General features: G+C 41.9%; 2 long non-coding RNA genes across 2 annotated transcripts; both read left to right on the forward strand.

Annotated features, from left to right (window-relative positions):
• Window positions 1–23102: 23102 nt before the first annotated feature.
• LOC133393823 (uncharacterized) lies at window positions 23103–24200 on the forward strand. The gene is made up of 3 exons (XR_009766413.1): window positions 23103–23359; window positions 23417–23727; window positions 23791–24200. It is a non-coding gene; the product is annotated as an uncharacterized LOC133393823 (long non-coding RNA).
• A 204-nt stretch (window positions 24201–24404) lies between these two features.
• On the forward strand, window positions 24405–26047 carry LOC133393824 (uncharacterized). Its single transcript, XR_009766414.1, has 3 exons — window positions 24405–24542; window positions 25553–25639; window positions 25707–26047. It is a non-coding gene; the product is annotated as an uncharacterized LOC133393824 (long non-coding RNA).
• Window positions 26048–26602: the final 555 nt, after the last annotated feature.

A 26602-nucleotide genomic window follows, 5' to 3' on the forward strand; every position in this document is an offset into this window, starting at 1 on the left:
GAAGCGTCATGTGAAACATTCGTGCTCCGTCACACGATACGGAGAACAAACTATTACCCTTCGGACAGGCAGCACACATTAATGGTCACCTTTGGGCCGCTCAAAGCTAGCAGGAGATCAATTAAACTACACTCACGAAAAAAAAAACTAAACGGATGCGCCATGTCGAAACAACACTAAAACACATTCAGCTTCTTGTTGAAATATTAAAGCTTATCATTTTACCCCCGGAGAGGGTGGGTTTTATTTGAACCACAACTAAATTATAGTTTCAACCCGTTTTTCCCTTACAACGCAAAAGCACATAAAAGAGGAGTCCTGAAGGGGGTGGGGCGAGAAGTTTGGTACGACAACCGCAAACGAAATAATAACATAAATCTTCCAATTTATTCAAATTGAGTGCATCATTTCTGACCACTTTCGGTAGCTGAACGGGTGGAGAAAAAATCCCTCATCCCTCCTCTTTCTCTCTCTTCTCGCTCCCTAAAACAGTACTGATCAACTCCACCCCGGGTGCCGGGAGCATAATTATGTTTCCACTTTACGATGCTAATGCGCCCTAATCATTGCGCTTCGGCACGAACGAACGACTCCGCCGAGGTAAATGAAATTTTATTTATTCGTCCTTCACAAGAGTGGCCACACCATGTGTGTGTGTGTGTGTGCGTGTGGTTGTGTGTGCCTCTGTTTATGTGTGTCCAGCGACCCCGACCTTTCGTCCGAGCAGAAATGGTGTTTGACCGTCATGAACTCCTGTCATCCAGGCGAGCAAACACTCACATACCCACTCACATGGCCGTACGCACACAGACAGATACTTGAGCAGCTTCATCATCACCGACGCTTTTCCCATTTCCCGGTATTTTATGCTCCCCGGTCCCTGTCGCCGTACCGCCACCCGGCCGCACCGCGCCCCGCGCGTTTGATGTGCCCGTCGGTCGCGTCACGCGTTCTGCCGCGCCACACGGGAACACGTACGCATCAGCGCACAAATCAAATCGCGCCACCATCATCCGTTTGACGGTGGACCCTCCAGGACCGGTTTCGTTTCATGGGCCATGTGTGTGCATGTGCGAGGGAAAAATGGGTTGAACTAACGATCCTTCATCCCTCGGCCCTTCGCCACAGAATCGGCTGACATGGCAATTGTGTGTGTGTGTTTGTGTGTGTGTGTGCGTCTGTGTCGATTGCCGTTTGCACTAAAACAGTAATGGGCAAAATAAACATTATTGCACAAGCGAAAGTCCAGCGCTTCTCACCCGTTCTGGACGGGGACGTGGGACGGGAGTGTGGCGCGCCGGAAGGACCGGAACAAACAGCCGGGTACAGTGGGAACAGTAAAAAATTTCATTTTCAATAAAACAAGGGATTTTCGACGGATGGATTCCATGTCGGTCAGTGGGTCCAATGATGGGACCCTTCTGCGTGGACCGCCGAATGGTTGGTTGGTAGTTGGATGGCATGCTTTCAGGGAAAAGAAAGACAAAAAAAAGCGGCAACCAGTGCCCCTTTTGCAGGCCGGGGGAACGTTCTGCTGATGATTATGAAGTAGCATCCTGCCATGTGACAGTAAGGGGATTCGGGTTGGTATCAGCAAAAAGGGATAATAAAAAAAGGGATCCCCGGTATATTGTAATGCTCTAATGCTGTCTCTCTCTCTCTCCCTTTGCACGGTCACTGGCGCTCGTAAACGTTCGTGTGGTGTTTGTAGTAATTACCTTACATGAATAAGTAATAAATTTTATTACCAGCGCTCGCCATATTGGCCTGATTACGGGCTTAAACAAAGCCGGATCTTTTGGAATGTACGCAAATAGCGCGATGGTACACGGTTTCAATAGTTTGCATTGTTGTTTAAATGGAATAGAATCTTTGTTTTGCAGCGAAGGCAACAATTAGTAGCAATGATTCAACATTTCCTTATCACACACATGCTCCAATCCAATGCTTGGTAGGGTAAATGTACCAATAGTGGTGCAATTTGTGGTGGTACAGATGTATTTAAATGGATTCAAAATGTCAGGAAGGACAATTTCTGAATATTTTAACACATAACAGTTGGAATATGTTTTATCTTCGCAATCACAACGATTTTTACCATGAAACACATCAAATTTACGAAAAAATACATATTTTTGTGATTACTTCGTTGTACCTATAATGGTGGTATGGTTCCTATAGTCGTCTTATTGTGTTCCTATAGTGGTGGTAAACAAGGATGCCTCAAAACAGTGTATAATATCAATATAACTTAGTTTTGAAGCTGTTTTCGTGTGAAAAGCAAGGATTACTGCCATAATAATGATTTTTTTCGTAATTTGATCATAAAAAATGTATGAATTAGGTTGATGAAAATCTTGACTAAAGTACTGAATAACACCTGTCGTCAACCCATATCCAGAAGAGTTTGCTTGATTTGAAGTCGATTTTTCACTCAGCCAAATAAACGGATTTTGGCCTTTGTTTGGTACATTACTTACAGAAAACTCATTTTAATGAAAACAGTACGAAATGTCACAAAAAGTCGTCGAAAAAAATTTAAAACTACCTGTTTTTATTGATTTTAGAACTAGGGCCACTATAGGAACATGCCTGTTTGGTGAACCTATAATGGCACTATCGTAAAAACACTTAAAAATTCGTAAATATGATCAAAAGCCAATGAATTTGAATTAAACAATATCATTTGATAACAATTATGTTAAAAAAATAATAATTGTGTTGTTATGTGGTTATTTGGAACATAAATAAAATTATGAGTTTCGATATGAAATCCTAAGTATTTTGGACAAATGCTGATACCTTTCACAAAATAATGTATTTTTCGGTCACTAAGAAACGGATTGGCCCCATTTCATTTTTAAATCCTTTGTAAAAGGCTAGAGGACACTTCACACTAACGTAGATAACTTACTATTAATTTATCGTATGAGACGCATTTTAGTGCAGTACCACCACTAGCCGGCATCGCGAATAAATGAACACATTTTAACAGTCGTTTAAAGTTCATTTTGGTTTAACTGAGTTCATTTGTTGTTCATTCCTGTTAAATTAAACGATTGTCAAAACAGTTAACGACTGCTCGATATACCATATAGGCAAACACGGGGAAAAAATTCGAGCAGTATAATTAAACGACTGTTAATTTGTATCGCATACGCTCTTGACAGTCGTTTGTTTAACGGCGGCATAGGACCAGTCGTTAAAATTAACAAATGAACTCAATGCGTTCACGATGCCAAATTCTAGCAATTTTTAACGACTCTGGTTAATTTTTAACGACTGTTAATTTTAAACCATTTCTTTCGCGATGCCAGCTACTATTGGTACTAGCACCACTATAATTACGTTTACCCTAAAGCGAAGCTATGTTACGATTTTTGTTATTGATGATGTTGAATAAACGAAGGTAATTCTGTGTAACTAAAGTAATTATCCGCAGTACGTGATAAACGATATACGCGAATTTGCAGTACGCTATTCCTGTACATTTGACAGGTCCCCAGCTCGCCAGCATGTGTTTTTTTTTTAATATTTTGATATTTTGAAATATTTCATGCTCTTTATGAGTTTAAATAATGTGCAAAATGCATGATGCATCGAAACTATACAAAAGATTTCTGTTTTACAGTAAAAATATTTAATTAATAACTTTGTTTTTATAGTTTTTTACCCTCATACCAGTAGTTCGTACTCTTTTTCCATGGGAATTCGCTATGAACGAATACTCGAGATTGTGATCGGTCCCGTACGATAACGTATATCGACTAATGACTGTACAATAATTTAACTTTCATCGCAAGACTGCCATTATGTTAGTTGTTTTGGTGTTAAGCACATCTTTCGAAAATGAATAAAAATTACAAATTGGTTAATTTGTTGACAACTTTAATACTTTTCTAGCAATTTTCCTGCTGAACGAGACGTTTTTATTTTATGTCAACCAACGTCAACCCAGCGTTGCTGCAACAGCCGATTCAAGGCAATACAGAACACGAGGAAAAGAGAACTTCTTTAATTTTGTGTAACTTCTCCATTATAATTTGGTGTTTTATCTTTACAAATTTGTTGAGTCAAAAACATCGCAATACGTATAGTAAAGCCTGTAATCAAATTGATTTGAACGCACAGTGGTTAAGGAACCGAATAAATGATGATCGTCAAATGTTAAAGGAATAAAAATCGAATTGATTTATGTATTGAAATGTACATAAAACATTGTAAATTAGACCCGTTGAAAAAAAAAAAACATTTGGTTGGAAACCATCAAGGCTAATTAGGAGTTAGAATTTGCTTTAACTGAGTGTTTGATAATGCCAACGAAAAGAGTCTGAACCGAATGTTTTAGGCAAATTACCGCTTGTTTTTCATCGATTGTCGCGCTGTTTCTCGCGAATATAATTGAAAAGAAGAAGGGTTTTTTTCTACAAAAACATAGCGTTATATGACATTCGTTGGGACCTTACTACAGTTTCCAAGTGTTATGAACAGAGTTGAGCGGCACTGACATTTTAGGATATTTAGAATTGCCTATAATCGTCCACGGCTTATAAGATACTTGAACAACGTCCGAAAACACCAAGACGTTTTAACACCAAGACTGAAAATTTTAAATAATGTTACAAATTCCAGAAAATTTTAGTTTAATTTAATTCATTCTTTGCATATCAGAAAATGAAGATGGAACTTAGAGTATTAAGAAAATAATCTTATAACAAGTATTTCTTTCTTTAAAGGGACAAAACGCTGTGCGTTTTCCTAGCAACAAAACGCTCGCGATACAAACGTAAAAGGGGAAATGAAGAAATCTCTTAAACAAAGAAACGCCCTAGATGCTATCTATGCATCCATTTACTCCGGCCGCGTCCATTTGCCTAGTGTTTAAAAATATCTCATCTCGAGCAAGTAATTCACCATCGGATACCCTCGCCAAGCAAGGGAATGATAAAAAGGTATCACTTTTAAGACACACTCACCCGCATGCCCACCGTCACTCGCCAACGACGGCGAAACAAAACGAAACAGGTTAGTGTTTTCCCCGAAACGAAGTATGAAAAGCCGGTACCTCATTCTGCAAACAGCACTTTCCAGGGGGGGGGGGGGGGGGGGGGGGGGCGCACACTAAAAGTGTGTGCATTGTTTTTGGCAGAGCATAATCACATTTTTCATGGCAGTCGGCTCCGACCGAACGACCGCCGGCTGCCGGGTAGTCGAGCCGTTGTCACACCGTTCCCTGCTGCCCCCTTGACGGAACGATGGAAGGGATTTCTGCACTTTTCTTGTACTCGTTTGTGGCCGAGCTGCCCGGAGCTCACCAGTGCCAAAAATAACGGCGTCTCAAAAATTAGGTGCCATCATCGGGTGGCCGTCGACCGTGGCCGTCAGCATCAGCCGTCCAGCCACCAACCGTTTCCAACCAGCACTGCTTCCTTTATCACAACCGTTAGTTTAACGCGTCGAAAGCATAGCCAAGAGAGAGAGAGCGAGAGAAAGCGTTTCGTCGCACGTTGCAAATGGTTGCGCTTTACAGCCTGGCTAATAAATTCACCGATAGGCAGCGTCTTATTAGTATGCAAATGTTAGCCGTAAACAGTTTTCACACATTTCACAGGAAGAAAATGGTGGTTGTTTGGGTATGGGAAGGTGGAGCGGGAGGGAAGCGGCACGGGTGATAACGCTTCACCTCCTGTGGGCGTTGGTTGGCTGGCTGGCTGGTTGGGCGGCGAGCCCACAGGACAGGAAACGAGAAATCTTTACCTCATCGCCGTTCACCGTTGACGTTGAGTGATGTTGCTGAGCGTCTTAAGGAGGAAAACACCTTCCCATCTCCCTCGTCGGTTTGTGTTCGTCGCGGAAAAGTTTTTCTCTTTCCTCTCTTTGCCCCATCAGCCCCTGCATGTCCTCATCCCCCCTGTTTTCTGTCACTCTATAATGGAATTGATGAAACGGAAACTGTATCGAACAGAAGTTGATTGAATTTGCCTTTTAGCCAGCCAGACGGACCGACGCCAACCGGAGCGGGCGGCAGACCTACATAGCTTGATGGATTTGTGTAAGGATTTTTCGCCACGTAAACAGGGACCGCTCCGAAGACCGGAACGGGCAAAGGTATGCCGGCTTATCGTCGCTACGCGCACTGACTACAGCGCGTTGGATCAACAGGAAATTAAAAGAAAACATTTGCTCGTCGAGGGACGGGATTCTGCAGAATTGGAAGCAGAATTGGAGCAACAACACAAAATCCCCCTCCTTCACCGTGTGGTGACTGGTTTAAAAATAACCGATCGATTTGCAAATCATTAAGCATACCAGCTATCTTTAGTAGTAGGCTATCTTTGCACATAAAGCTGATCGTTGTAACGTTCGAACAGGGATCAAAGAGCTGAAAAACATGTCCAAGAGCTGGAGCAAATGAGAAAAGCAAACAAAACTCAAGTTTCACTTTTTGTGGTGCCGTGACCAGGATACTTTAAACATAAAATTCGACTAAACTCAACGAAACTTATCTTAACGGCGCTTGGGGGCCACCAACCAACGACCAGCGGGTTTGTGAAACTACTTTTGAACTGTCTTTTTATCGGCTCAAAGTCAAACCAATGAATCCTTAAAATCGTGCATTTTATAGCACATAAACCAAACTACGACGTGGGCCCACCTGCACAGTTGCAGCAGTGCTTTCGCGTGCACCAATTCGGTTGTGGGGTTTTTCTTTTCTTTTTCAAACGATTTCCCTACCCCTTGCCGTGCACCGAGTGCAATCGTAGCGAAAGTTTAATGAGTTTGTGTTTCGTTTTTCGGATCGCAATCTAATTCGTCGCTTTCTGCTGCTCTTGGCTAGTGCGAGATCCTTAAAAAAAATCGAAGAAAACCTCCATCGCAAACAGTAAATTTTCAATAAATCGCGTGAAGTGACTGCTTTTTTGCTCTCCCCCAAAGGTGCATATCAACTGCACCACACCAACTTTTAATGGTGATTACCTTCGTCGAGTCGAGTTTAGTGCCACCTTCATATGCTGTAGATGAAGTTTTATTGGTGCATCGTGGTGGCATGCGCGCACACATAAACAGAGAGCGAGGAAACAGGGGCCCATTGCGTCACTTTCGTCGCTCATAAAGAAATGGCCCTCTGGATCTATACCGTTCGGGGCACGATTCGTTTACGATTTGACGGCAAGTGGAAATAAAATTCACCAAATGCAGTGGAGTTTTTTTTTTCTTCTTAGGCAGCGAGAAGAAACCGTAAAACTAACACACTAGCACAAAGCATCGAATAGCGTAGATGCAACGCAAAAAAATAATTAGTTTATTCAATCGAACGCACCTTGCACCAAAGATTTGCCTGATTGAAAAAGTTTTGTTTTCTTCGTTAAATAGCAACTTGTGTCTTTCCACCTACTTATATTTGGAATAAGAAGGGAGGGAGAAATGTTTCTATAAAAAAGATGAATGCTTATTTTCCTGCGTTATTTTTTGTTCATTTTTCTAACGTCAAACAAGTTTGTCTGATAAGCGCTGGTGCCATTTTTTTCGGGCGGGATGAACAACCGATAACTGGTTTAATTCAATTCAGTAAAGTAAAACCAGAACCACCTTCACCGTTCTCATCTTCTGAGCCCTTAACCATTTCCCCTCCTAAACACCTTACTCCATCCGAACGCATCGTCCCTGTACAGGACCTTTTTATACGGTTGAATGCAGCGTTAGTTTTCTTTTTTTTTGTTAATTTAATAAATAAATAACTTCATTACTCCCAATCACTAGCAGCTGGCACGGGGCCATGTCTTCCCGAAAATCAGCTTCTTGAGCGCAACGGTACTCTCCATTCAAGCGCAGCTCGAATGGAGTGGAATGGTGTGAAGCAGTTGTGGCTGCTAAGAGCAGTCCAGATTCAAGTGACGGGTTTGAATTTTTAATTTACGTTTGCCGTTGGCGTTAAGCTGCGCCATTTACTAGACCGGCTGCCGGACGTCTGTTAGTAGCTCGGACGAAAGGGAACCAACAACAACGGTGGTGGCAGCAGTAGCTGTTAACGCTGCTGACGTAAGACGAGCAAACGAAGGAGGTCTGTTTTTTGTCACTCTCCTCCGTCTGGGCCACGTTCACACTTGACTCGCCAGGCGTAAGATGGAAAATAACTTAATGAGTTCCCTGGCTGGCGGTGATTTGTGCTAAGTTAAAGATGCGCTTTTCCTTCCTGTTCCTTGCGTGTGTGTGTTTGTGTGTCTTACATTAAACAAGAACTTCTCAGAACTGGAGTCGAGAAAGAGGTGGTGGAGGAGCCAAGGGTAAAATGAATGTTACTTTTATCTTCTCGTAATCGCTTTCTTTAAGCAATACTCTTTTGGTTCCTTCTCCTTTTTGTGGTAGTTAAAGAGAAAAGGGAAAGTATCATCGTTTCTTTTTTTTTTGCTTGCACCATTGTTTGACCCCCAGACCGGACATTAGCAACCAGCCCAAAGGTGACAGTTTATAGCGTGGTACTCGACCGGTGTGTAACTCGACCATATCCAGCTTTGATAAGCCACCAGTTGATAATGTTGTGCCGTTTCAACGATGGCTCATTTGTACGCTCGTGGAAGCATCCGCTAATGGGACAATAGGAATTTTCAGCTTCATCCATGAGAAATATCGACAAAAAAGTATAACGAAGGCAGAAAATAGGATGAACAGTTTTTGCGTTTTTTCACCATAAGCTAGGGCACCATCAGATGGGACAAGGAAAAGCATCTTAAATTACTCCTGACGACAAATTAAAGGATGGAGTTGAGAACTTTTTCAAGAAATGATTATAATTGTCAAAGTAACTTTGAAGAATACAGTGGGTGACAAATTACAAATAGTATGTTGCTTTACTACAAAGATCGAAATCGAAGTTCAGTTCAAACAGTTTTTGGAATTATAATGAGAATAATTATGATAAAAAGTAATAAAAAAATATTGGTAGTCTGATCGTGAGAAACTCATGTGATTAAGGGGAAAACAAAGCAGGTTCAATAAGTTGAAAAATATGTAATAAAGAATTGATAAATGAAACAGAAAAGATTAAATAGAAGAACGAAAACGAACGAAAGTAGAAAGAAAACAATTGATAACAAACGAAGGAAAAAGCAAAAATAAAGAATAGGGTAAACGTACCTACATATAGTGGTGCTAGTACCAATAGTGGTGGTATTGCACTAAAATGCGTGTCATACGATAAATTAACAGTAGTTAAGTTGTCTACGATAGTGTGAAGTGTCCTCTAGCCTTTTACAAAGGATTTAAAAATGAAATGGGGCCATTCCGTTTCTTAGTGACCGAAAAATCCATTATTTTGTGAAAGGTATCAGCATTTGTCCAAAATACTTAGGATTTCATATCGAAACTCATAATTTTGTTATTGTTCCAAATAATCACATAACAACGCAATTATTAGTTTATTAACATAACTGTTATCAAATGATATTGTTTTATTCAAATTCATTGGCTTTTGACCATATTTATGTATTTATAAGTGTTTTTTACGATAGTGCCATTATAGGTACATCTAACAGCCATGTTCCTATAGTGGTCCTAGTTCTAAAATCAATAAAAACAGGTAGATTTAGATTTTTTTCGACGAGATTTTTGACATTTCGTACTGTTTTCATTAAAATAAGCAACAAAAATAAGTTTTCTGTAAGTAATGTGCCAAACAAAGGCCAAAATTCGGTTATTTGGCTGAGTGAAAAATCGAATTCAAATCAAGCAAACTCTTCTAGGTATGGGTTGACGACAGGTGTTATTCAGTACTTTAGTCAATATTTTCATCAACCAAATTCATACATTTTTTATGATCAATTTACGAAAGAAATCATTATTATGGCAGTAATCCTTGCTATTCATTCATATTCAGAAATTGTCCTTCCTGATAATTTAAATTTATTAAAGCAGATCTGTTTTCCTACAAATTGCACCACTATTGGTACATTTACCCGAATACTTTATGACAACAGAAGAAAAAAAACAGAAAAGAGAATTACAGACGAGAAGAAAAAGAAAAATCAAAAGAGAAAGAAACAGAACATGAAAAAAGAAGATTAAAGACGGCCTTGATGAGGAAGATGTAGAATAATAATGAGATTATAATTCTTGGAAGATGATCGGACGTGTTACGATATCTGGCTACACAGAAAGTAACGAATTTAAACTTAAAATATCTTTTAATTTTTATACAATCATGAACATAAAACAGATATTTATTGTTTTGATAAAGCATGCTTCCGTGTTAGGAAATAGAGTATTCTTATCTGCACGATACCCTAAGTCAGATTTATATTTCACAGCACCCTTGATCAGGATGCATCCTCCAACCACTGTGAAGATACAACCGAACGCAACAAACTGGGAGCAGATAGTAAGCTAGATAGCAACACTTGCTCCAGTTTAACCCACTGACCTTCGCCCCATACGGCATACCGTTTTGTCCAGCACCTTCCTCCGCTCTGTCAAAATGTCTAACCTCAGTTATTTATTAACCCTTTCGCAGCAACCGCCACGTGCCACGAAACGGAACGCAGCTTCAAAGCTGCCGCGCACCTTACCGGGGGAAGGAACGGTTGACAGCGGTGCATCATAAATTATGATTTTAACATTTAATTTATGTTACGCAAAATCGCTGAACCCTCGTCAATCGTCCAACGCCCGAACCGATGCTGCTGCTGCTGCTGCTGCTGCTGCGGTGGTTTCGGAAACGAAAAATGGGTTATTAAATATTGATATTCTGCCAGTGATAAGGACCGACCGGCCGGCATGTGAGGAATGGGCGGTCGCCACGCCCCATACCGGCATTCTCGGCAAAAGCGCCCGGCGTGATAAATGACTCAATGAGTGGCTGGGAAATGTTGCGTGCGCCCTTACACCATGTGTAAAAACTGCCGAAAACGTGCCACTGTGGCGAAAGTTTTCGGGCGGCAGCAGCAGCAGAAGTGGATCAATATTTTATTACTCTATCGAGGCGGCATCTTTCGATGGAGCAGCGCGTGTTCACATTACTGCGAAAGGGTTTCGGTACCGAGGCTTAGTAGTGATCCAGCCACCCTGCTCCGGCCAGCCAACCCGTCCGAATGATTGAAAAGGGGACTTACACGAGATATAGATTGTCCTCGGGCCGGTTGGTTGTGGGATAGCCAATTTGTGTGTGCATCGGGTTCTGTTTGCAAACGCCAGCGGTACGTTGCGATGTGATTAAACATATTCAAAGCCACAGGGCAGGCCGGAATGGCTGGATGGTGAGGGTAGGGACGTGCCTCTTCAAGCTATCCGACCGATCTTACCACAACCGGCGACACACTTGGGTCGGGTGAATAAGGATCTTTTCCATCATTACTTCGGTTCATTCACCGTCCAACCTCTGCACAGCATTACTGGCGGCCTCCAGTCCTCCATCGCCCAGCATTACGTTCTACCCCACTTCCTTAAAAGATGTCCCCCATTACATACCGAAACGACTCCGCTCCGTTTCGCTTCGTTTGGTTTCTCGCGTTGCCTGCCAGCAATGGCGAAGGAGGTGCACCGGGCTTCCAGAATCATAAAGCATACGTTTCTCGGCACCATAACGACCTACCAACCGCTAACCCTACTCTACCTCGGCTTTGCCTGCTTCCATTTGCGAAAGTGACGATGACGATTTCAGCACCGAACGAACGGTGAAATGATGGTATTATCCTCCGAGCACTCATTTGGTTCATGGCGTACGTGTGCAACTGTAACGACGATGTTGCCGACGCGGCGAGTGGAGAGTGACGACAACACAACAACAGCACCAACACATACACACACACGTACACAATGGGGCTGCCGGGCTGGGTGATGAGATTTGCAGCCGAGGAGTGGCCGGCCGGATTAGTGCCGAGCACACGTTTGCCAACATGTGGTACGAGTCGCAGAGGTTTTAAGTGTTTTGCACAACAAACCAGCTCACACGGTGTTGTTGCTGTGTGTTGCCGTGGGAAGTGATCAGTCATTGTTGCTCGGCTGGTGCGGCATAAGTGTGACCTAGCAGTGTCATGTATGACGGTTTCAATCCGTTTTTTAAACATAAAGTTTGACGTTAAGGAACGAATGATTCCTCAAAAAACTCAAAAGTGGTATATTTCTGAGGTTTGATGTTTGTTTTTGTTTTATTAATTTACTCGATTAGTACAATAAATATCGATATGGAGTTGTTTCAAATTACCTGTGAAAGTCCTGTGCAGCTGTCAAAATCACACCTATCAAATGGGAATGAGTAAAACTACCCGCCTGGGAATGTCTGAGGAATTACAGACGAAGGCTGAATCATTCCAGCTTAAAAGATGAAACATACCACTGAAACTAATTAAATTGAATAAATATCCCTATTTCAACCATTTCACATAAGAATGATGAAATCAATCGATTCAATTTGACATCGGTTGTATATGTAATTCAAAAATACAGTTAAACATAGCTAAACCCATTTCGGATTCCAAAGACTCACCCTTTGCATACACATTCCAACCGACATTTGTGTATGGATTTACCGACGATGATAAAGATAAACATTGGCAAAGTGACAGCGACCGGATTATCGGGCAGCGGTATGAATGCTTTCAATCCCGGCCGGTTGCACTGCCGAGAGCACTCCTCCCTGTGGGCGGCAATGTCTGCCACCAACCGACAATTTGAATACCAGAGCACTGTTTTTAATCCACCCCGTTTCTCCGCCTTCGCCACCAGCCGTCCCGTGTGATCACGTGTGCTTCTTTTGCATCTACTTTTCATACGGAGGATTCCGAAGGATTCTAGACGCCTCCCCTCGTTATGCCTGGTGTCTGGTGAGCTTGTTTTGTAAGGCAACCGGTGGACCGTCTTGGGGCCGGAGTGAACACAGAGAGGCTCCGGTGACGGGTGTCGGAGTGAGCGATGTGGAGCTTTCCCAAGCCAGAGTAGAAGTACGTGTGTCGAAGATTACATACAAGACGAGGTCCACCGTCCTTGCCTGTTGGTAACGGACAGGGAGACGGCTCGGTGTGGGAAAGGCTTTCGAGTACACGGTATCACCTCAAAGCAGCCACATTTCATCATTCATACAGCACACAGCGATGTAATTGCAACTGCGCAAAGGGGTAGCACCTTCTACCACTTACCTACCGACCCCCGAGGGGCTCACACTGTGCAATTTTGCCTGCTGCGCTTCTCCGAGTGCTGCTCGAACTGCCGCGCAGTGGTGCCGTAGTGGTGAACGAGCGTTATTATGTGCTTACCGGTGGCTTACCACACCCACCCCAGCGTACAATTAGAAACGGAAACCGGAAAGTCATTTGCCGTCCTCGGCCCCCGGCGCAGGGATCATTTCGGTCAAGTTCAGGCAAAACGCAGCGTAGGTTTTGTGGAAAACATGTTTCTTTTTACACGGGTACGGCAACAGCTTCACATGAAGCCTTTTATTGACAACACTATTACACGGGTTAATGGTGGCGTTGCTGCAAGCAAGCTGTGAAGATGCAATTAAAACTGTTGTGAGTTTTTTTTTTAACGTAGCCCCTTGATGTGAAGAAGATTGTGGTGCAATATGAAATGACTGCTTTTGGATTGACATGGGAAGTACACAAAATGTTGTAAAAATATGTTAAGTTTCTACTGCAGCTTTCACGTCGATGAATAATTCATTTAACATAAATTGTGGAAGAATCTTTTTTGGTTATTTTATTCATTATTGATAATTAATGTATTCTATGTAGCTTCCAACGTCAGTAACATGTTACAAATTGTAGGGGAAGGTAGGTAAAGACGGACACTGCGGGTAAGATTCATGACTTCTGCACTTCTCATAAATGCATGAAAAAGGTAATTTTTTAAAAATTTAAATAATTCAGCATCCAAACTGAAGGTAAAACTACACTTTTGAGAACATTTTTGGTATAATAGATGCAAAAATTGGTTGAAATCATGAACAGAACAAATTTTCAGTCGTACGCACGATTGTGGATCGAAGTTGACCACTGCGGATCTTAAGATTTGGAACTTGCATTGTTTATATTTTCGGAAATTTTATGACATGAGTGAGTTGTCGTGATTATCAAGCAAAAAACTGGCGAAAAAACAAGAATGAAAGCATTAAAAAAAATATTTTTGGAGTTTTATAAATTCTGGCACCAAAGCGGGAAAGACGGACATTCTGGCGTAGAGAAAGATGGACACCGAATTTGTTGAGTGATTTTACTTCTCCTATCAATTGGTGATGAATCTATTTCATCAAACATCTATAATAAGGATATTTTAAAGATACAAACTTTCCAGAAACTAGAGAAAGTATTGAAATTAACGAGAAATGAAACACCGATCAAAACAGCATTCATACGTAAAGCTATTACTCGCTCGACGCTGATGAGGTACTTCGCGAAATCCGATATCTTGCCGATATTGGAGGATAGATTCTGCATTCTTCGAGGTGTTAGAATGCACCGTCGTTGCAATTGGTCAAAAATTGGTTTATGTACGTACCAGCTCGTGGAAATCAAAGGGACGTGTTAAAATACTATATACCTCTTCAATTTCCAACGTGTTCTAAAGGTGTCCTTTTTACCCCTTCCCATATCAGGTGTCCGTCTTACCCGGACATTTCGAAACTGTACTAAAAAATCATGTTTTTAGTTGATGAAAAAAACATAAAAGCGATAGAAACTATAAAGTTTCTATACATTTTCGGATCAAACATGAATGTAATATATTCCAAGATTTTTAACATTTTCCTTAAGGTGTCCGTCTTAACCTACCTTCCCCTAATTATTTTTTGTACTCATTTTTAATTCAATCTTCTGTCCAGCTTTTCAATTCCTGCTCTGAAGGTAGCACTGGAAGCATATATTATGGTCGTATAGCTATGAACATATCATTGACTTAAAAACAAGTAAATTTTGTGCCCTAACAACATGCCCGTCATGGATTCAAACCCCAAAATGGACCGTGCTGCCATACGTAGGATTGACTATCTTGCTATGGGGGGGGGGGGGGGGGTAAAATCCTTAAGTCACTGAAAGCCAAGTTCACAAGTGGTACAGGCAGGCCTTGACCGACAACGGTTGTTGAGCCAAAAGAAAAAAAAAATTGTGCCCAAAGACGACATTTCGAAATACGAAAGAGTACAGCTAAGTTTAACACAAACTTACATGCTTACATACTGCGGCATTATTTCCCTCATCCGAAACAAAGAAACACATACCATCGGGACCTCTTGGCCCGTAATCATCGCAGCAGGAATCATTCTTCCTCGAAACAGTGGATGACTTCTGATGTAAAAGAATAAATCTTCTTAAGCACGTACTGGTGTGAGATTGCGTTGCATTGTGCGATCCCACCAGGCGATATCCAGCGCGTGCTACATCGTTGATATCCTGCTGCGAAAATGCGTCCCCTAGGCATGCCAAACGAGGCGCTGTGCTGTAGTACGCTCGGCGGATATTGTAACGCTCCCTCACCATAAACCGGCCGACGCATCCGGATGGAAAGTGTACGCATTTTCCCTCCCTGCATACTGACCATTTAGTTATTCATCGACGAATCGTGACACGGCCGGAACCGGTGGCACCTTGGCAACGTGCTTAGAAGACTCTATCAGCGTGGCTCGTTGGCAGTGCCGTGTAATCAGAAGGAAGTCAGCCGCCAGCCTGTGAAGCTGTTCGATGAAACTGTCACTGTCACGGCAGCTTGACGGTACATTACCAAACAAAGGCCATCATTGGGCAAGATGTCACGGTGCTGTGGATGGATTTCTGGGAAGAATAAACAAACCGGGATACTTATTGACAGTAAGAAAGATAATCATGAATTCGAATTCGAGCCCGTACGATCGGATGATGGGCCTTTGGCTTTAGGGGTCTTTCGTTTGCCTTTCTGAACTTTGCCGGGGCGGGAGAGCAACATCCCTCCTCTCCTTCATTTTCCCAGTAGTCCGGAAATGGATGCAAACGTTAACGAGATCTTTGGTTTTGATTCGAGATGGTGAATCGCTCCCTCAACGGAATGTGTTTTGCACAGCGGGTTATTAAACCCACTGAGCAGAGAAGTATAGTATGGCCAGTTTTTCTGTGGAAAATACACAACTAAGAGCTTTCTCAACGGGCGTAACGATGGTTATCACGCTCCAGACTCGTTCAGTCGGTCACATACCGACCATTCCGACGGACACCGCACGAAAAGCACGGACAGATGGTTCGTTTCCGCCGTCGTAGTTCCCGGATGGTGGCACTCGGTCCGCCAGGATATGATTGCATTCTTTCCTCCCCCCATTCCTACTGCCTTCGTCGCATCCGGTCGGCTCACAGACTGGCGTCATATGGCGCGTTTCGCGCTTCACCCGAGCAAACGAGCCCACCAGCAACGAGCGAGCGGTACTACCGTCCGCTAGGCGAATGTAACAAGTTTTCCATTTTACGTCAATCGCTTTTCCGTGCGAAAGGGGACACCAGCGCGAGGCGGTACCTATTGGGGGGGGCGTGAGGATGACGAAACTTTTTGTGGCCGAGGGTGTTTTGTTTTTTGCTTGCGTACTACACACCGTGCGAAAGCACTTTGAAGTATGCGTATTTTTTGAAAACCCATCCAGCCCTCGCCAGCCGACCGTCCCGGCCCGACCGAATGAGTTGGCGTGACGAAAGAAAGTTCTCGACACCACTCAAGGGATGGCGAATCCGGGCAAGGTGGCCGAGCGGGACGGGACGACCGGGTTGAGGGAAGAATGGGGAAAGATGAGCTTTTATTACCACTCATAAATTGTTTCGTTTATTGCCGTTTTCTTTTCGCTAGCGCGCTTACGCGTGCGCGTCGTATGTGTTCGTGCTCCGTCGAAAGTAATGCTCATCGTTGGAGTAAATATTTCTCAATTAAATTGTCCACTTCGCTCGGTTCGTTGAGCGAGAGTGTGCGTTTACGTGGCGCGTGTTTGTGCGGTGTGCGGATTCGAGGTAGTTTTAGTGGCGGGAAATTCGCTGGTCACTTCGGTTGATGTGCAGCTACACCGGTAGCCAAATGGTCGCAAACGCCGTGCTACGGAGCTTCTCGTTGGCGAATGGACAAATCACCGGATACAGGTTGACTAATGATAATGTTGTGAGCGTGTGGGCGAACGAAGCCATATATTAGCGATAAGTGACCGTTGCAGACGTTGCGCGGAATACTAAATTATCTTCTTTTTAAAGGGTTAACAACCTTCTGGTAGATTTGATTGGTGATAGCTGAAGAGGAGAAAAGAATTCTTGTTAAAGGATTAGAAGCTTATTGTTCAATCTAGTTTATTATCTTACGATTAATCGAGTACATACATTTGAAGCATTTGTAGAGGATATAATAGAAATGTTATGTTATTGCGCCAAATTGTCAAATTGATAAAATCAAATCAAATTTTTAACTTAACGCCAGCTTGATCTGATGGCTTTTCTAGGCTATGGAAAAGCAATATCAACTCACAAAGATATCAAAGCTGTTACTTTGACCCATTATTGCCCCGGTGTACACAACCTTGATCCCAATGACTTAGTTGTGTGCCAAAACTGGAGGAGAACAGATTTTTGTTTAGAATTTTATAGATGATGAGATTCCTGATGTGCAAGCTCATACGCTGCGCACATAGATTATCATTTGAATCATATGAAAATCCAACTTTATGGTGCTATTGAACAAATATTATATTAATAATTCAGTAGCATTATCGGCTTCAGAATCACTGCGGAAGGTACTAAAATGAGCACTACGAAGCCCACATCGCACTTTAAACAAATACATGTTGTGTGTCGTTCGCAATAAGCACATCTTCGTTGAGTTTTGGCAATATTCGGATATACAGTGAACCCTCTCTTACAGGGTTTCCCACGATTTATTGGTTGGATCTCATCAATTTTTGGTTGGTTCCCATATTTTTGTAGTGCGTTCCCACGATTTTTTGGCCGTTTCCCAGATTTTTTTGGTCCAATTGTATTGATATCCATTCGGAAAATACCAATAAATTATGGGAACGAGCTAAAAATCCATGGGATACGACCAAAAATTCGTGGGAATTCACCAAAAAATCATGGGAACTGACCAATAAATCGTAGGAAACCCTGTATTTGACACCTCTCCAATTTGAAAAACCTCTCTTATTTGAACATTTTGCACAGTCCCTTGATTTCCAGTACATTTTTGTTCCTCTAATTTGGAAAACCTCTGAAATCTGTGTCCCTCTTATTTGAGTATGGTGTTGCCATGGTTATTGAAAGATGTATGCTCAAATTAGCGATTCTGTTCGCAGTTTCCTATGGCAACAGTTAAGGCTGCATACTAAATGATCTGTCTCTTTCTTGTCTTGTATGGACCTTTCATTCACTTTCAACCTCTGTAATTTTAAAACCCCTCTTATTCGACAGTCCCATCGCCTCTCAAATAAGAGAGGGTTCACTGTATTTTGATCAATTAACATCCGATGACTTCGATGTAATTTTTAAATAACACAAGATTTTTGAACCCACAAGTGGTACAGGTAGGCCTTGACCGACAACGGTTGTTGAGCCAAAGAAAAGAAGAGATTTCAAACAAATGTAGGGGAAGATAGGTAAAGACGGACACGTTAAGGGAAATGGCAAAAATCTAGGGATATATAAGTGCAACGACCATGAAAATGTGCATACATTATTTTACACTCATGTTTTATCAGAAAATGTGTTGAAATTTTTAAGTTTCCATAGATTTTTGCGTTTTTTTCATGAATGAAAAACATGTTTTTTTTTCGTGCAGTTTTGAAATGTTCGGGTAAGACGGACACCAGATATGGGAAAGATGGACACCATGAAGGGTAAGATGGACACCTGTAGAAAAGGTTAGAAAGTGAAGAGTTTTACAGTATTTTAACAAATTCTATCGCTTTCCACGTCCTGGTACGTTTATAAACCAATTCTTGGTCTATTGCAACGGCGATTCATTCAGCCATGAATTTAGGAATTGTAAACGGCGCTTGTATATCGTAATATATTGTAGAATGCAACATCAATACCATTATTGACATATCGCGCACTTACAGCTGACGTTGCTCTAGCTTAAAGAACAACAGTATAGAACTTCCTTTTAGGAAATTACTCTGCAAAAAGTCCACGACCCCAGTATTCATGAGGGACTTGTTAACAGTTTAATCCATTTTCCACCATGTCAAAATTCAACATTTGATTTTTGTAATCCAATAGAATTTCTCATCTATTCCTGAACAATGTCGTATAAATGCCTCATCTTTTTATTGCTTAAAGTAGTCCAAGTCGTGAAGAGATATTGGATTTCGCGAAGCGCCTCATCAGCGTCGAGCGAGTAATAGCATAACGAATGGCTACTATTTTGACCGGTGTTTAATTTCTCGCTTATTTATTACTTTTTCTAGTTGCGTAATGGTTTATATCTTCAAAATACCCTTATTTAAGATATTTGAAGAAATATATTCATCACCAATTGATATAAGATGTAAAAAAATCAATAAATTCGGTGTCCATCTTTCCCTACAACAAGGTGTCCGTCTTTCCCGCTTTGATGTCAGAATGTTTAAACCACCAGAAAACAATATTTTGTATTGCTTTCATTCTGGTTCTTTCGCCAGTTATTTCATTAATGATCACGACAACCCATTCATGAAATAAAACTTCCGGAAATATAAACAATACAAGTTGTAGAGCTTAAGATCGGCAGTAGTCAAATTAGATCCACAAGGGTGCACATGATTGAAAATTTGTTTTGTTCGTGGATTTTACCAATTTTATTTATATTATGCCAAAAATGTTCTCAAATGTGTTGTTTTACCTTCAGTTTGGATTCTACATTGTTGAATTACTCGAAAATTACCTTTTTCATGCATTTATGAGAAGCGTCCATCTTACCCGCAGATTCTCCAGATTATCGGAAAGCGAGTTTAACATATTGTGAGAAACATAGCCATAATAGCCCAGCGTATGAAACTTCATACAGTTACAAATAAAAACTTATTTAAAGGCGGTTTAACTATTTTATTTAGATCTTGTGCTTGACACTCTTTTACTCCTGCCTTATAATGTTTTGTTACAAATTTGAAGAATAGTCAATCCTTTCAAATGAAAAAAATGAGATACTTGATACTCACTTTCGTGATTCAATTTACTTTGATCTTTGCACTTGAAGTGCAACAACAAAAAGCGATAGATGGAGTGACTCGGACACAAAAAGCACCCTTAAATTATCAGCTTTTATCATTTACAATAAGCGAAACAGTATAGTATGATAAAAACAGCTTTCCAAAAAAGAAGCATCTTGCGTATAAAATGTCATAAGCTGGCCAGTAATGAGTTATAAAAGGTGTCTCAACACTCAAATAGGACAAATGTGCCCGCGAGCTTATCACAATTGCTTCATCGCGCCTAACGATGTTGAACGATTATAAAATTTTACATTCCAACGAGAAAATAGCATCTATAAGTGAGCAAAAATAGCCACTTGACCTTCGCCAAGCATTGGATATGTGTGCGATAATCCTACATAGTGGAAGAATCAACCCATTTACCGACCTTGAAGCATCTACCGTACCAACACACACACGCACACACCCTTTAACCGATTTGACATCCGTGAGAGGGTTTATCTGCAGGCAGGCACACCTACCCAGTTCTCTCATCCGGCCGCTCAATCGAGCAAAACGAAACCCCGAACAACCCCCGAGGTTTTGCTTTCGATCTCCAATCAACGGGTGGCCCGGGATCAAATCCCGTTTAAATTCTTTCTCGGTAACCGTAGTACTGCGCCCCTCCCAAACCGCAACCCAGACAACCTCCGAAACCGATTGGCAACCGTTGCGCATCGCATGATTGCCGACGTTACGATTCGTTCCGTTTACGTAACCAAATTACCATATCACGTTTCCGAGGTTTGTTCCACCGAACTCGGGTAAGGTTCCCGAGAATACGTACGGGTACCCGGTGGCACCCGGTCCACCCCGACTGGTCCGCCGACTCAATGCCAATTCGTTTCGATTCCCGCATGGTGTTTCCTGTGTCCCTTTTTTTCTGGTTGTTGTTGCAGTTGCTGCTTGGTTCGCTTCTCTGGCCCGGTTGGATCGATTTCGCTAATCAACCATCAAACGTGGCATCTTTCACCATACCGCTCGGGCGGGATATCCTTACCGGCGATGTGGACGCTATGTGTGTGTATATGTGAAATACCGTAGAATTCTCGTCATCGTTTCTCGCTTCCGTCATCATCGGCTGCGGGTTACAGTATCGTGGTTTTTCGCAACCCATTTTCCAATCCACGCTGGGACGTCCGTACGGTACTGGTGCTTAGTAGTGAATGGAACGGAGCTCAGCGAAAAGGAACAAAGAAGCGACGGTTTGCTGCTTGACGAATGGATGAGAAAGGCTTGGGTTTTCGATGGAAAAAAAACACATTCCGCACTTGCCAACCGCATCTGGCGGCGCAAATCAGTGCTGGTTCGATGATACTCACTTCCAATTTCTAGTTGCTGACAATTTAGGATAAGGCCAAATCGATGACAACAAGTTACAAGATTGTTTACCACATGAATAAATTCATTCCTTCCACAAGTTCAATACAGTGACATGTTTGCATTAAGACGAGATTTTTTGCCAGATGAGGCTTGGTTCATTACTGAATGGTTTTGATTATTGCGATTTTAATTTATCATCTTCAAACTGACAATCAGAATGCGCGAACTACATTACGTGTCCCATGTGGCGTTCATGTACCACAGTGATTGTGTTTTTGTAGGCACAGCAAATAATCCCTTATATGTAGGTTCGGTACTAGACATGGGCAAAATGATTCTTTGCGACGATTCGAGCGAGCTGGCTCTTTTGCTTACTGCGAATCACGAGCGAGCGGTGATTCGTCCGCTCGCGCTAGCCATACCTTTAATTGGACAGGAGATATAGGTGATATTTTTCGTGAGGTATTGCTTAATTAATGCAGGTTGTTCTCGAATAATAGAGTATACAGTTAATGGTGAGAAAAAATCAATACACAAAAATACACATTTTTTACATCTTCGATGGGAACGAATGTTACACAAATCATTATTATAGTGAGTCTTTAAGCAATACAGGGTTTACCAGTCCAATAAACAACTGTCCACTTGTTTATAACAATAGTCGTTTTGAATAGACACCGCTGTCTACCACTTGCTCACACGTCAGATGGTGTAAGCTACTCTGTCCAATTCAATAACACAATTTTCGCCTTCGATTGCACAACGGTCGGATTCGGCACGGTTTCTTGTGGTTGTTGTATAACTAACAAAATTAATGTTTTGATTTATTGAAATGTATGGTTTATACTGCATATTTCTTGAATAAAAGAAACGTGTTTGAAAATGTTTTGTTTTGCCAAATTTCTCAAAACAAAATAAACTGTGCCGAATCTGACAGTTGCTTATCGAAGGCGAAAATTGTGTTATTGAAATGGACAGAGTAGCTTACACCATCTGACGTGTGAGCAAGTGGTAGACAGCGGTGTCTATTCAAAACGACTATTGTTATAAACAAGTGGACAGTTGTTTATTATGCTGGTAAACCCTGTAAGGCAAAGCTGTCCTCCTGTATAAAAAAAAACATAGCGTACGGCAATTGGAATACTTTTTTTTCTATAACAAAACAATTGATATTCTTTATCGTAATCACTGGTTTTGTGCAGCGAATACAACGAAGAAATTCAAACTAGGTAATATGTATTATAACCACTATAAATCCGATTTGTGTATGTCGAAATATACCTTGCTTTTTAACACTTTGACCGCCAGCCTGACGTCACAGTTTTTGAGTGAGCACGTAGCGCATGGCAAGAGAGCGATGAGAGCGACAGTTTCTCGTGCGATTGTTATCACTCTTTTGTTTCATTGCGATAAGCGGCGTAGCACATGTCGTTCTCGTTCTCTCTTTCCTACCTCATTCGTTCTCAAGAGAATCACTGAGCGTCAGATGCAAAGCTGAACGGTGAGCAAAACCGTCATGCGAATTTATATGACACGGCGCTTAAAGTGTTAAAAACCAGCTGTTTATCAGCGACTCTACAACCTAGCTCGCGAGTGCACTGTCTATCAAAAATACGCAGTGAGAAGAACAGGGCCCTCCCAACAATGGCACTCAAATTCTCTCATTTTCTCATGCCCTCTCTGTCACATTCGTAGCTCGATCTCCTTCTTCTGGGACTTAGCGTTCTGAGCATGCGGTTTTTGCAACGGCCATTTCGTGCCGCTTCGATCTCATCACCTTCTCTCCCCTCCCACCCCCCTTTTTGATCCACACTTCGGGGCTTGCAAATTTTTGACATGTCAAATGAGAGTGAAGCCAAAATGTAAACAGCAAGTTTTTGCGTGTGCGGCGATCTTGTGAGTATTTTGTGCAAATTATGTGATATTTCTTATAAAAAACGTTTTGTTTTGTAGATTAAACATAAAACTAACCACGACAGTATTATTTAGTTGTGGTGGAAGCCAAAAAAATAGCTTGGAGCATTCAATAAAGCAGGATGAAATTTTTAACCTTCAAGCACGACGCTGACGCTGAGGTAAGGTGTGCTTGTGTTTAATTTCGATGATTGTTTCATTTTAGGATGTGATTTGTGCCATATAACCTTTTCTGACGGGGATTATTTAGTCGACATCGTCTGCAGCTGTTAAGCGGTGCAGAGGAAGGGGCTCGCTACGACCCTTCCCACACCCGGACGCTTTTTCCGGGGATGAAGGAAATGTTCCCGGTGGGTTGAACTTGTTCTATTTAAATTGACTGGTTGTAATGTAGGTGACCTTTCTCCCGGTAGGTTATATGCGCAAAATCTAACGGTAACCCGTGTTGTGAACGAATCGGCATATGCAGTGCCGGACACTGTGGAAATTGTACACAACGGGACGATGTCCAGGCACGACACAAGAGTACGATTACATGCAACTGATCTGCTCAGCGTGCCACCTGATGCTGGCGTTCGGCAAGACACAGAAGGAAAGGATTTCGACGTGTGGAACAAGGATGTGCTGAATGCGTTTCTGATCGATATCACGTGGATCATTCTACTGCGACTATAAGGGATACTTGCTGGATTGTATTCGTGACAGGGCCGGCCAGAAGGGTGTGGGCAAGTTGACGGAAATTGTCGCAATGTACCATAGCGTTCCGGTGATGCCAAAAGACGAAGCAGACTTCTCCAGCTACTTATCCACGCCGAAGGATGAACGTGCTCAGGGCAGCAAACAACTCGCTGGAGCACGGAGCGCGAAAGGCATCGTACGCGCAAGGCTTCATGCTGCTGCGCGAAGCGTATGTATGGCGTTGCTTGCTTGTACTTAAACATATACATCTTTGAGTAAGTACGCTTTGGGGACCGTTATTCCAAGCTTATAATTGTGAAAATATATTTAATATAAATTTCAGGTTGTATGAGTCCCGTAAATGGTCGTGCCACTTGAAAACATACGTTCCCATTAGACCTCATCAACAGATCATTTAATAAACGACGGCGCTGTATTGAAAGCGGTTAATGGTAGACCTCAAAACTGGTTAGCACTTGATAAAAAGGTAAGCAAGTGAGTATTCGACAAACGTGCATGTGACCATCTCTGTTCTGTAAAAGTTATTCACAAAGTATGATAACTATGAAGTGTCATAATTATGGTAATAATCTTAAAGCTAACTTTGCAACTTATTCATTGTACCAGTTCAATCAATTATGAATATAAAAATTGGTATGTTAAAGGAAAATTACTCATAGAAACTTTTTATAACTTAAACTCCATAATATTTTATATTTACTGATATCCACATTATTTAGAATAATTCATACAACTACCTTAAACCAAAAAATCAATTACTATCAACATTTACTAGCATTTATGAATTCCCTTATATTTTTCAATTGACTAATAGTTCAGCAACAATCAAAAATAAAAAAAAAACCTTATCAATATCAACAAATCCAAAGCAAAAAAAATCGTGAAAGGAACATTATTGAACTCTATCTTATTTATCTAATTCTTCTTCTTCTTTCTTGAAAACGTACCACGACTGACACTTTTCACAATGCCTTTCGCTTGGGCAGCTGATTGCGAATTTTTAAATTTCTTTATAAAAAAATCCTCAACAATAGAATCCTCTAAAGCCCTTCCTGCTCCTCCGACAACAGCAAATAGACGGAGGATATTAGAATATTTCCTGAATTCTACCTTAGGCCCGTTGCCTCCCCGTCCACTCCAACTGCAATCTACTATAAATATCCTATTAAATAATAGGTAAAGAACGCGATGCATTCTGCTCTTTGCGTTTGATGCTTTTACCTTCTTCATAAGCCATCCTTTTAAATTATTGAAGCGCTCTGCTGACGCTATGCTTTCTTCTAAGTCATCTAGACCGATCTTGGTTGAAACCAAAGCGAACAAAAAGTATTCTTCATCTTCCATATGCCCATCATCATTTTGGGTTGGTTCAACTTGGCTTTGGCTTTGAGTTTTTAAAATCTCGTCCTGTTTCATTCGCACGTCCATCACTGCATTCAAAACTGTCCTTATATCTTTTTTATTTTCCTGCGCTAGTTCTACACAAGGACACTCCTGGGAACTACTCGTCGAAGCATCCGGAGCTCGTCCGACGTTTGATGTCATGATTATCTAAAATAATAGGTACAGGTAAAATCAACTAATTTGTTATGATTTCGATGTATTAACGCTTTGATTCCTTCACTTACAGATTTACCGGAAGCCGAACAACTATTTCACTAACTAATACGAGCTGGAATAGGACAAAACGTAAATCCGGAACTGATTTTTAGCTACTCAAAACGACGCCACTTGTCGACTTGTTATTGTTCAATAAAACGCATGCAAACCAAATACCTTTGTTGTTTCATTTTGACAGCAGTTGGAATGGGTCGACCCCCATTGTGTGGACTCGCATCAATACGGCTACACCGTGACGTCACTGAGCGCCTGTTCATATTGGGCTTGTTCTCTGAGTGACGTTTATACCAATAAGCCGAGAACAAGCCGAGAACAAGCCCAAGAAATTTCATACAAATTCTCTCTGAGATTGTTGAGAGGGGGTAGCTCGCGAGCGCACTGCCTATCCAAAATCCATGCAGAAAAAAACTGCCTAGCTCGCGAGCGCACTGCCTATCCAAAATCCATGCAGAAAAAAACTGCCTAGCTCGCGAGCGCACTGCCTATCCAAAATCCATGCAGAAAAAAACAGGGTAGCTCGCGAGCGCCCTGCCCATCCAAAATACGTAGCGAGAAGATCAGGGTAGCTCGCGAGCGCCCCTTCTCTTCTCACTACGTATTTTGTCCAGGCAGCGCGCTCGCGAGCCAGCTTGATCCTCTCACTATGCATATTGGCGCTCGCGAGCTGGGCTGTTTTTTTATGAATGGATTTTGGGCCTACCGGTCGCTCACGAGCTACCCTGTTCTTCTCGCTACGTATTTTGGATGGGAAGCGCGCTCGCGAGCTACCCTGTTTTTTCTGCATGGATTTTGGATAGGCAGTGCGCTCACGAGCTAGGCTGTTTTTTTCTGCATGGATTTTGGATAGGCAGTGCGCTCGCGAGCTACCCTGATCTCCTCGCTACGTATTTTGGATGGGCAGTGCGC

This window comes from Anopheles gambiae, chromosome 3, assembly GCF_943734735.2.
Source record: "Anopheles gambiae chromosome 3, idAnoGambNW_F1_1, whole genome shotgun sequence".
NCBI lineage: Eukaryota > Metazoa > Arthropoda > Insecta > Diptera > Culicidae > Anopheles > Anopheles gambiae.